General features: G+C 42.3%; 1 non-coding gene across 1 annotated transcript; it reads right to left on the bottom strand.

The window, feature by feature from the left end:
* Positions 1–12,171: 12,171 nt before the first annotated feature.
* Positions 12,172–12,278, bottom strand: LOC133798870 (small nucleolar RNA R71). The gene has a single exon (XR_009876087.1). It is a non-coding gene; the product is annotated as a small nucleolar RNA R71 (small nucleolar RNA).
* Positions 12,279–12,729: the final 451 nt, after the last annotated feature.

The following is a 12,729-nucleotide window of genomic DNA, read 5'->3' as shown; positions in this document are numbered from 1 at the left end:
TGACATTTCTGACACACGGATCCCTAAATATCAAGGGACTGTTAGGAAGCTGTGGCGTGTAGCTTAGGATATCACGTGGCATCATGCGATGGGGCTAAGTCCTACTTTAGCTCAATTAACCAAAATAGCCCACTTCATCATTCGTACTCTCACATCATAGTTATAGATCATCTTAGGTCACCTTCTAACTAGGCCACTTTGTCATCAGGCGATCTGATGGTTCCTCCGAAGAAGAACGCTCCGAAGAAAAATGCCTCGAGCTCATCCTCTCAACAAAAGAATAAGGGGAAGCAGGTCGCCTCCGATTCTCCCATCCCACACTTTGGTCCGGTGGTGGAGAAGGAGCTCGTTATCAACCCCAATGATTATTTCAAGGCTGAGCGTATAGTCTCGAAAATCACGACTCAAGGGAAGGTCAACAAAATCCTGTTGAGTCACAACATAGAAGTAGGATTCGACATTCTTCTCGCCCGACCTGCATTTGAGGGGGAATGAAATTGTGCCCCCTTCCAGGATGATTATGCGGCCTGGAGCGACGAGCATATGAAGGCCAGCTCCTTCCTTCCTTTGGACCAGTACTTCGCAAATTTCTTGAACTACGTGAAACTAGTTCCAATCTAGCTCCCCCCAAACTCCTACATGCTTATGGCAGGGCTGAAGTATCTGTTCTTGAAACACGAGTGGGAGGTCCCCACCCTGGCAGACATACTATACTTCTTCTGTCTCAAGACTAGCCCTGAGTATAGAGGGCGAGTTGACAAATTTTACTACCTCACATGGTTTCCCAATTCTGCCCTCTTCATTGAGCTTCCCAGTCATCCAAACAACTATAAAGATTTATTCTTTATGTCAAATGGCTTCAAGAACTACTAACACCGGTACTTCAATCATCCTCATAAGTTTTCCATCCTTGTAAATCGAGTTCGTGAATTTTTGTTCCTTTAAAATATTTCATTTTTTTTAACATGTCTTGATTGAATTTATTTCTCGTGCAACCATATTTGTAGGGATGGAAAAGTCTGTGACCCTCGGGGATCAGTATGAGAAGTTATCCAGACTCCCCCAAGTGAAAAGGACCATCACCACGATGATGGCCTGTAAGTTGATTGGCGAGGGTCAAACACTGGCCTAAAGGACTCGGGGTCCTCTTCTGGTGATCCCCGAGCTCGCCTCCTCTCAAGAGGCCTTGCCAGCCATTGAGGACGAGGAGGAGGAAGAGGACGAGGTGCCTCTCGTGCAAAAAAGGTGGGTCCCCGAAGCAGACCAGAAACCTAATCCTGACCGAGTTGCTTCTAGGGCAACAGCTGGCCCTTCCGGCAAAGGTAACCAATACCTTCTTAGGGAATTAGATAAAGTTGTTGCCGATTTTAGGTTAATTCATTATAACCCGAATCAGCTTGTTAGCCGACATCCTTCCAACTCAGATCTAAATGTATCCCTTCTCCAGTGCGTAGACCACCTAGTGGTACGCTACAACAATAGCTACCCTAGGGGCACAATAGTAGTTGATAACACCTTACACTTTAGATCCACCATTTTTGAGGACTATGGGACAAACTGTAGGACCTGGCCTTATTTGCTCAAGGGTGCATTTGCCCCTAGTTTCAGACAATACGTAGACAAATCCAGCCCCAAGGAAGGACCTGAACCCCCTAGGATCCACGAAATATTAACTTTAGACTCCCCTTCTCCTCCATTAAATCGAGGGTCGAAGGTTGTGCCTATCTCGATCAAATCACCTGAGCTGGTCATAATAGACTCCTCCCCCAGCCCGGAGGGTAGGATCTTTGCTTTCTCTTTCTTTATAAATGTTTGACACAAATTTTTGGTGAACTAACTCCCTTTGTTCTTTATAGGTGAAGAGATGGAACAACCAGGAGCTCCCGACTTGTGGGCTGCCTTTTAAGCTAAGAAAACTAGCATGGGCCCCGTTGTAAAGAAGCTCCAGATGATGAAGAAGGCCACCCCTTCAATAGGGAATACCTCAAACTCCCCCACCAAGGGTAAGGAAACAGGCTCAACTTGGGAACCAGCTCCGATGACTTCTATCACTGTTGGGCAAGTTCCCCCTCCCCCACCTCAATTCATGCCTCCTCAAGTAATACAAACTGAGGCCCCCACCATTAGAATACCAGTCGATCCTTAGGACTTGGACAAGATCCCTGAAGCCTTTCGGGGTATCATCTATGAGACCGCGACTCATATGGTGGGTCATGCTTACAAAGCCAGCGCGAGGGACGTGAGGACTATTGAGGAGCGCAGCCCTGAGAACATCCTTGATTCCACCATGGGGATGAATCTCACCATGAGTTCTTTTCCTATAGTTGGTGGTGAAATTGTTTTGTTTTGTTTTGTTTTTTTTATTGTGCTAACCTTATATTTTTGACTTGTTCTATTATTTTGTAGTCCGTCTTGGCCCAATACCGCAGCATAGCTCGTGCGAGGGCCAGAAATGATGAGCTCTGGGCTGAACTAGATGCTGCCAAGGAAGGTGAGTAGGCCGCCAAATCTGCCCTGAAGAATGCTCAGAAGAATGAGCAGACTGCCCAGGCTGCTCTCACCTCTTCCCAGGAAAGCGAGCAGGCTGCGAAGACCACACTATCTACCTCCCAAGCTCAAATCGCCAAGGTGAATCATCTTATTGAATGTCTTCAGGTCAAGATTGGTTATCTTAAGGCAAAATTAATCAAGGTCGAAGCTAAAGCCAAGGATGAAAAGGTAGCGCCTTCATCAGCAATGGAGGAGATGTTATACGATTGCTGGGACTTCAACCAGGATGGAAACTTCTCTTTTATGGAGCTTGGGCTGTGGGATCCGTAACTTGGTAAATTCAAGGCTCGACTCTCACAAGAACCGTCATAGATGGGTGAGGCATCCGAAGTGGCGGAGGGAGGCGAGGAGGTCACTTTTGCGAGGTGAGCTGATGGAGCCCAATGATCTCTTTTTTAGTTTTCTTTGTAATTGTAACAATTTTTTTATATTAAACAATTGCCTTTGGGTTTAGTTTGAGGTTTTTTCTCCTCGACATGACAATATACTTGTTTGTCTTTAATATTTATCTAACTTTTGATCCGTTCGTCTTTCCTTTATTAACTTCTCATGCTTATGAATCCTTAGACTCTTGCGTATTCGAGATTTTAGGAATCGACTTTTAGATCAAAATAGATTTTGTTGAACTTGGTTATGTCCAAGTTTTGTTTGCTTATTTGTATCATACTTATTAAGAATCAGGCCCCGAACATGGTTATGTCCAGGGTTTTTAATGATTTAAACTTAGTTCGTGCTAGGTTTATTGATAACTCGAGCTTTAAAAAGCCCTTTAATCAAATTTCCCAAATTTATAAGTTTCAGACTTGGTTACGTCCAGGGTTTTAAATGATTTAAACTTAGTTCGTGCTAGGTTTATTGAAAACTTGAGCTTCTAAAAAGCCATGAATAATCAATTTTTCCAAGCTTCTAAGTTTTTTAATCTTATCGAGCAAGCTTAATTTTGCCAACATCGGGTTATGTGCCCCCGAAGCAACTAGAATGTATAAAATTTCTTAGTTGCTTCTGGAAATATGAGAACACGAGCTAATACAATACTAAGAAATTGTTATTTAGCAATCCATTTATTATTTAATCAGAACAACTTTTATAAATAAGCCTTACATAGATGGTGGTACTATTGATAATATTTTTTCAAATGTAGAGCATTCCAAGTTTGTGGGACTACTTACCCATTCAGCTGAGCTATCTTGAAAGTTCCTTCACACAAAACCTCAACGACCTGATATGGTCCCTCCCAGTTCAAGCCTAATACACCGTCCTTGGGGTCCTTATTTGCCAAAAATACCCTTTGGAGAACTAGGTCGCCTAACCTCAGTCTATGACTCTTGACCTTTGAATTGAAATAGCGAGTGATCTTTTGTTGATAATGGGCGAGTTGTAGTTGCGACTCCTCTCATTTTTCTTCGATCAAATCGAGGGATGCGTTAAGTAATCCATTATTCTGTTCTTGATCAAACGTCGTTTGCCTGTGAGTAGTTACCATTTCTTCGATTAGAAGCATGGCCTCGCTTCCGATAGTCAGGGAAAAAGGAGTATGCCCCGTGGAGGTCCTATAAGATGTTTGGTAGGCCCAAAGTACTTGCGGAAGATGTTCTGGCCATAGTCCTTTGGCTTCATCTAACCTCTTCTTCAAGCTTGCCTTAAGAGCTTTATTTACAGCCTCGACCTGCTTGTTGGCCTGCGGATATGCTACTAAGGAGAAGCTCTTAGGGATGCCATATTTTTCACAGAAGTCAAAGAAGAGATCGTTGTTAAAATGTGTCCCGTTGTCTAACATGATCTTTTTAGGAAGCCCAAACTGACATATAATACTCTTCACCATGAAGTCCAGGACTCTTTTTGAAGTGATGGTTGCCAGAGGCTCGACTTTCACCCACTTCGTAAAATAGTCAATTGCCACCACCACGTAACGAACTCCCCCCTTTCCCATAGGTAGGGAGCCTATTAGGTCGATTCCCCATACTGCAAATGGCCATGGGGATGAAATCATCGTTAGCTCAATTACACCAGCTTAGGCAATCATAGCGAAACGCTATCATTTGTCTCACTTCTGAACATACGAGATTGAGTCTTTCGTTAAAGTGGGCCAAAAATAGCCCTGCCTCAATATCTTCAGTGCTAGGTTTTGCTCCCCAGCATGATCTCCACAAAAGCCTTTATGTATTTCTCATAAAATGGTTTTGGCTTCCTCAGAAAGAATGCACCGTAGGAGAAGCAACGAATGACCACGTCGATACAAGGTTCCATCTATTATTACGTACCGCAGAGCTGGGTAAATTATTTATCTTGCATCTTTTTTGTCGTCAGGTAACTTTCCTATTGCGAGGTATTCCATTATGGGAGTCATCTAGGTCGGTCTTATGTTGATCACTTTGATCTCTATCATTTATTCTGTCACACTCAAACTCTCCAGGAACTCCACTGGCACTACATTCAATGTTTCATCTTCTTTTGTGGTGGCAAGTCATGCCAAAGAGTCAGCCTTAGAATTCTGCTCACGAGGTATCTATTCAACAGAACTGTATTCAAATTTAGACAGTTCTCCCTTTACCTTAGCTAGGTAGGCCTCCATCTTGGTACCTCGAGCTTGATATTCTCCCAATACTTGATTGACCACAAGCTGAGAATCACTATAGCATTGGATAGCTTTCGCTTTGAGCTCCCTTGCCACTCTCAGCCCTGCTAGTAAGGCCTCATATTCGGATTTGTTGTTGGATGCCTCAAATCTAAATCTAAGAGCTGTATGAAATTGATGCCCTTCTGGTGATATTACGACGATCCTAGCTCCCGATCTATTCTCATTTGATGATCCGTCCACGAAGATTTTCCATAACTCCTGCACTGGCTTCTTCAAGAGCTCCTCTTGAAATCCAGTGCATTGAGCCATAAAATTAGCAAGGCCTTGACTTTTGATTGAGGTCTGTGGCATGTACAATATCTCAAACTGGGTATGTTCGATAGCCCATTTTAAAATACGTCCCAACATTTTAGGTTTTTGCAAAACTTGCCTTAAAGGTTGGTTGGTCACGATGTTGATAGAATGGGACTAGAAATCTGGCCGGAGCTTTTTGGAAGCCAATATCAGACAGAATGCCAGTTTCTCTATCAGTGGGTATCGTGACTCGGCTCCGAGAAGTCTCTTAATTATATAATATATTGGATTTTGAGCAGGGTCTTCTTCTCAAACTAACACGACACTGACTGCATTCTCTATCACAGCCAGATAAAGGAATAGAGGTTCTCTAGACATAGGCTTACATAACACTAGGGGCTCGACCAGGTGCGTTTTTAGGTCAAGGAATGCTTGTTCGAACTCCTCAGTCCACTCAAATTTTTTATTTTCTTTGAGCAAGTTGTAGAATGGCAGACACTTGTCAGTGGATTTTGAAATGAAATGATTCAAAGCCGCCACCCTTCCAGTCAGGTTTTGAACTTCTTTACGTGACCTAGGCAAGAGAATTTCTAACAATGATTTGAAATTCTCAGGGTTCGCCTCTATCCCCCTTGTGTTGACTACGAACCTCAGGAATTTTCCAGAAGCCACTCTGAAAGTACATTTTTGAGGATTCAACTCCATGTCATACCTCCTTAATATTCCAGAACATTCTTCTAGATCAGACACATGGTTATTGGCAGTCTTTGATTTGACAAGCATGTCCTCGACACACACTTCCATACTTGTCCCTATCTGATTAGCGAACATCTTGTTGACCAAACATTGATATGTAGCCCTGACATTCTACAGCTCGATTGGCATAACTTTATAACAATATACGTTATGTTCACTCATGAAGCTAGTATGTTCCTGATCAACAAGATTCATAGAGATCTGGTTATATCCAGAATACGCGTCCATGAAAGACATAAGCTCATGACTTGCCGTGACATCTACCAACTGATCAATCCTTGGCAGTGGGAAAAAATCCTTGGGACAAGCTTTATTTAGATCGGAGAAGTTGATACATGTCCTCCATTTCCCATTTGGTTTTGGGACCAGCACGGGATTGGAGACCCAGATCAGGTACTTTGCCTCGTGGATAAACCTGCATTTTAATAGTCGATCTACTTCTTCCTCAAGAGCTTCAACTCGGACCGTTCCCAAGCATCTCCATTTTTGGGATTTTGCAGGAACGTTCTTGTCCAAAATTAAGGTGTGCATGATTACATTCGAACTTATTCCCACCATATCTTTATGTGACCAAGCGAAAACGTCCAGATTCTCCTGTAAGAAATCGACCAGCTCCTTCGTCCTTTTATCGTCAAGATTCTTCCCAATCTTTACGACTCTTGAAGCTTCTTTGGGGTCAATGTTTACTTCCTCGAGCTCCTCTATGGCTTGGAGTTCTGAGCTTTCTTCGCCTATTCATGGGTCAATATCATCCCATTGGGAGACGTCACTATTGCCTTTTTTTTTTAGGTTATTCCATCCCGTAAATAACTTCTACTTCCTGGGCCTCCTAAACTCCATCATTTATGACCATTGCTTGCTGCCCGGGTTATGATTTTTACTTCATAGAATTGCTATAGAATGTTCTGGCAGCGAGCTAATCACCTTTGACGGTGCATATTCCCGCGACTGAGGGGAATTTTATTGCCAGGTGGCTGATAGTGGTTATGGCTTCAATCGACATCAGCGTAGGTCGGCACAAAATTTCATTGTACGTAGGTGGATAATCGATTACCATGAACTCAAGTAACTTGGAAACAATTCACGAGTCTTCTCCCAATGTAACCACCAATCTGATGTCCCGATGGATACTGACTCTTCACAAAAAACCCTGTATAGAGTCATCGAGGTTGCCTTCAAATCAGTTACAAGTAGCCCAATTTTTTCCAAGGTGGACCTAAAAAGTAGATTTCCGTTATCTACTAGTGTTCTCTAGACCCTCTGGTTGGCTACCTGAACGGTTATGACCAACAGATCGCTATGTGGGAATTGGACGTGGCTAGCATCCTCTTCTGTGAAAATGATTGATTGCTTTTCCAATCATTCCTGTTTCGATAACTGTTGTTCTGGGACTAACTCCACCCCGTTATGGGACTTCAGTTTGTTAATGTACCTCTTCTGGGCCCCGCTACTCGTGCCTACCAAATGAGGTCCTCCCGAAAAGGTGGTTATATCCCCCCTACTATCGGATGAGGGTAGACCTAATTTGTTTGAGCTCCAATTTGACTTACTGGAGCTTCAAGAATTGATTGAGGGTTTGGTCCAGCAGGCTGATTAGGGACCACTCAATTTTGGGCGTATTGGGCCAACGGTCTGGCTATGATGAGAGTTTCAATCTCATCCTTCAGTCATCGACAGTCATCAGTGTTATGACCAATGTCATTATGGAATCAGAAGAACTTTGAATAATCTTTCTTCGTCCTCTGGTTCTGCAACGGTTCCGGCTTCTTCCACAGAAGGTGAGTAGAATTTTCCAGGAAGATGTGCTCCCTGGTGTCCGTTAGGTCAGTATAAGTTGTGTAAACAAGTTTGAACTTCTTCACAGATTTATTTTTCTTCGTCATGCTCAGGTAGCCCTCGCCATTTCCCTTCCTTTTGTTATCCCCCCTTTGTTATTCTAGGTAACAGTTTGAGCCATAGCTGCAATGTCCGTAACCGCTCCAACGGGCTGGGCAGGGGTCTGGCTAGTTCCCGCGACGGAAGCTCATGCCTCCTCTAGGTTAATCCACTCTTGAGGTTGGGCCAAGAATTTGTCCACAATCTTAACTCCTTTTCTTTGGAGTTCCTATCACAGGACACCCCTAACAAGGATTCTCGTCCTCATTGCTATGAGTTTAGACTTGTCATCATCATCTCTAGCTCGTGCATCGACATTGGCTAACCTACTTAGATATGCCTTCAACGTCTTGCCAGGTTGCTAATTTACGTTGGCCAATAAATTGGTATCAACTCGAGTTTCCTGTGAAGCTCAGAATGATTTTTTGAACTCAGAAGAAAACATCTTCCACAAGCTTATGGAATGCCTCTTATATTGCTTAAACCACTGCCTGGCTAGCCCGACCAGATTTGCAAGGAATAAAATACACCTTAGATCGAGCACGACATTATGAGCCATCATCATGGTAATAAACATTCTAAGGTGAACTAACAGATCTCCATCTCCATCAAATTTTGACAAGTGTGGCATTCTAAAGCCTACCAGATATGTGGCCGCTGCAATATTTAGAGCGAAAGGCTCGAGCTCGTCTTCTGAGTCACAATCGTCTTTTTCTTTTCCAGATAAAAGTCTCTTCATTTTCTCTTCCATCAAAGCTATTCTTTCGAGGGTTTGATCCCTAGTCCCTAGGTTACCTGGCGGCTGTTCAACAACTCCCATCCTACCGTATGCGTTTGATGGATTATTGTCCCTCCAAGCTCGAGCTTGGTTTTTTGGGGCATTCCTGTGATCATGTACTATGGACAAACCTCCTTCTTGTAGAGTATAGCTAATATCTTCATTCTGAGCTAGATTTCTTCTCTATGAATTCAGACGATCGTGCAAATCAGGTTGCGGATTGTACCGAGGGCTCTGTGTTGAACTCAACTGATTCCTTAGGTCACCCTCAGAACTACCGCTATGAAGAATTTCAGTTTAGTAACTCCTGTTGGCAAAACTTATAGCTCGTAGTTGTGACCGAGGATCTGGATTTTCGACACGTGTTCGTGGGACGTAAGTATTGGCAGATGGGAGAGGATTCCTCCTACTGTCTCCATAAGTTGGAATGTCCCTTTAAGGGCGAGGTGGTGTCAGATTTCGTATAGGCGGCGGAGGATGCCTTATTGGTGAGGCTATCCTCGTTTCGTCAAGGCGGACTGAATTAGCTCGCCTATGTTCTACTCCAATGTCTCTAGTTCCCTGTGCCTGGAGATCCGATCGCGACGTAGGAGGGTTGGTTGGAACATTTGGTCTTTGTGAGCCTATCCTAGCCCCTCCTCATGAATTGCCATGGTCATTCTTAGGGACATGTGAAGAAGGCACCGAACTTGGGGTTGCAGCCCTAACCGACCGACTGACATGCTGAGGACCCCTATGATGGTTGTTGGGATAAGCATTTTGGTGATCTCACTCTGCAGGTATAGAACTTGGAGTGGTGGTTCTGACTGATCGACTTGGTTTGGATCGATTATTCTTGTGGGACTTGTGAGACCCACTTTGCCTCTTTCTGACATTAACGTTGGTTGCAAGAGGGGGTAACCAGGCCAAAATCTCCTCAATCTGTCTATTTTCTTTAGAGAGATGGCTTCTCAATTGCATGTTTTTGAACTCAATGGTTGTTAGGTAGTTTTGATTTGGATTCGGCAGTAATGACGTCGAACTCCCAATGTCGCCATGACCCATAGGTTGTTTTCCCGGACATTCCTGAATCTTAGGGCCACGTTCATTTGTAACAGCGGTATGATGGGCCTCCTGTTAAGTAGGCTGTTCTATCTCATTATCATGCATTGAATGAGTGACCACCTTGATGAGAATCGAGTGAGATTTTGACAAAGAACTAATTTTCTCTCAATGAAAGAACTAAACTTTTGACGCGGTTTTTCGCCAACAGTGTATTAAGAAATAATAAGGCAGATTAGTGCTTAATGATAAACCGTGTGATAAACGAGTTTTAGGCTCGTTTATGGTCTAAGTTTTTAGGCTATTTTTCATTAGTTAGGATTATTTTATTTCGGAATTATGCTCGTTTGTTCATGTTTCAGGGTGATTAATGCTAAAGTGATACAAATAAAGAAAATGAGCGAAAGTGGAACAAAATCGGGATGGATTTGTGGATTTTTGGGTTCTGTAAGTAGCGCTACAGCGTTACTAAGGGAGCGCCGTAGTGCTAGGAAGGATTTATGAAGGTTGACGTTTTTGACTTTAGCGCTATAGCGCTACAACAACAGTGCTACGGCGCTTGGACGTAGTTTTCAGGAAGATTTGGCTCTGACTTTAGCGCTACAACGCTATGATAAGAGCGCTACAGCGCTGGTGCCCAGATTTTCTTCCATTTTGTTTCTGACTTTAGCGCTACAGCGCTGCAATGACAGCGCTACAGTGCTGGTGTCACGATTTTGACATATCTGATCACTTTTTGATGGGCAATTCAGTCTTTTCACGGGGAATTATTGGTAGGGATTTTGGAGAAACATAGGGTGCGACAGAGAGAGGTCTGAAGAGGGTACGACGGCTGGGAGTGAGAAGACTATTTTGGAGGATTCATTCCTGTGTTTTCATCTTCTTCTTCAATTTTTATGTTTGTAATTGAATTCTCTTATTGCTAGAATGAATATTATGGGCTAATTTCTTCTTTAGGGCTATTATGTGAATCTTTTGGAAACCCTTTTTATGGTTTAATGCAAAATTGATGTTCTTCTTCATCTCTTTCAATTCCTTACAATCTGTGTTACTTGTGCAATTATTGATTGATCACCTCTAATTGTTATTTCATGAATCAAATTGAAATCTGAAAAGTGAAATTTGATATACTTTGATTGTTTGGATGCAAATTTAATTTAGAACGAAAGTATTTAAATTGTTTGCCTATTTTTCTGAGTTGCGTGTTTAATGCCTCTTCATGATTCAACTTACCATAGAAATATAGGAATTTGTCATTTAGATTGAATTTTGTAAATCTTAACCAGATTATGAAGTGTTTTTGCAACTTATTCTTGAATAGAGAGAAGGGGACATAATTTTTGCATTAGGAAATAAAAGGGTGGAAAATAGAGGATCATAATTGTCCTAATTTTATTTTCTCTGTTATTTTGTTTAATTTGTTTCATTGTGCTTCATTAGTATTCCTTTTTATTTGAAATCTCTGAAATTTTTTTAATCAAATAGAATAAAAAATATTGATTGATTGGTAATTGATAAATTGGTCCTTGAGGACGATACTTGGTTTTTACCATTTTATTACAAATTGCGACTGTGTGCACTTGCATAGCAAAAATATAGCAACAAGTTTTTGGTGCCGTTGCTGGGGACTGAAAATAATTATCAATATCAGTCTAATTAATTTTTATTCTAATTTGATTTTAATTTCTCTTGTTTCTAATTTGTTTAGTTGCTTAATTTTTCTATCTCAAGTGAATTTTGGTATATGCGTGGCAGAAGAGGAGCAGACAGTCTTGTTCCTTTGAATCCTGAGATTGAAAAGTCTTGTAAGCAAAACAGAAAGAACAAGAGGGAGGCCCATAAATCTGTGAAGATGGCACAAAATGAAGGGGATGGCAGGAATGCTTTAATTCCTGAAATTGTACAAGGGGGTCAGGCTCAGAACAATGCTGAGAGGAGCCTGAGAGATTATGTACTGCCCACTCTGACGGGAGTACAAAATAGTATACGCCCACCAGTTGTAGAGGCTAACAATTTTGAAATCCAGCTAGCTATTCTACAAATGGTGCAATCCTCTGTTCAATTTAATGGGTTGCCTTCTGAAGATCCTCACGCCCATCTGTCTAATTTTTTGGAGCTGTGTGGAACTTTTAGATACAATGGGGTGAGTGATGACGCTATTAAGCTTAGACTTTTCCCATTTTCTCTGAGGGACAGAGCTAAAAGTTGGCTGAACTCTTTGCAACCAAACTCTATTGTCACCTGGCAAGATCTAGCTTAGAAGTTTTTGTCAAAATTCTTCCCTCCTTCCAAAGTTGCTAAATTGAGGGGAGAGATTAATAATTTTTGCTAGAATGATGGAGAGTCATTGTATGAAGCTTGGGAACGGTTTAAGGAACTCTTGAGAAGATGTCCTCATCATGGCATTGAATAGTGGATGCTAATACAAAATTTTTACAATGGTTTATGTCCTACAACTAGAACCATTATTGATGCTACAGCGGGTGGCACTTTTATGAGCAAGAGTGCAACTGGTGCTTATGAGCTGCTAGAGGACATGACCACAAACAATCATCAGTGGTCTGAGGAAAGATCATCAGGGGTCAGAAAGGTGGCTGGGGTGCATGAGCTGGATGCAATCACTGCTCTAATAGCACAAGTAGCCTCCTTGACGAAACAGTTACAACAGAGCATTGTATCTGCTAATGCGGTTCAGATGGCAGTGAGGTGTGAAATGTGTGGTGGTTCACATTCTGTCGATTAGTGCCCTATTAGTATGAATAATAATACTCCGATGGATCATGCTCAAGTTCAAGCGGTGGGAAACTTTCAAAGGCCACTCAATAATCCATTCTCCAATACTTACAATCCTGGGTGG

Source organism: Humulus lupulus, chromosome 8, assembly GCF_963169125.1.
Source record: "Humulus lupulus chromosome 8, drHumLupu1.1, whole genome shotgun sequence".
In the NCBI taxonomy this organism is placed as follows: Eukaryota; Viridiplantae; Streptophyta; class Magnoliopsida; order Rosales; family Cannabaceae; genus Humulus; species Humulus lupulus.
Note: the sequence above shows the minus strand (reverse complement) of the source record. Positions and strands in the feature narration are given on the sequence as shown.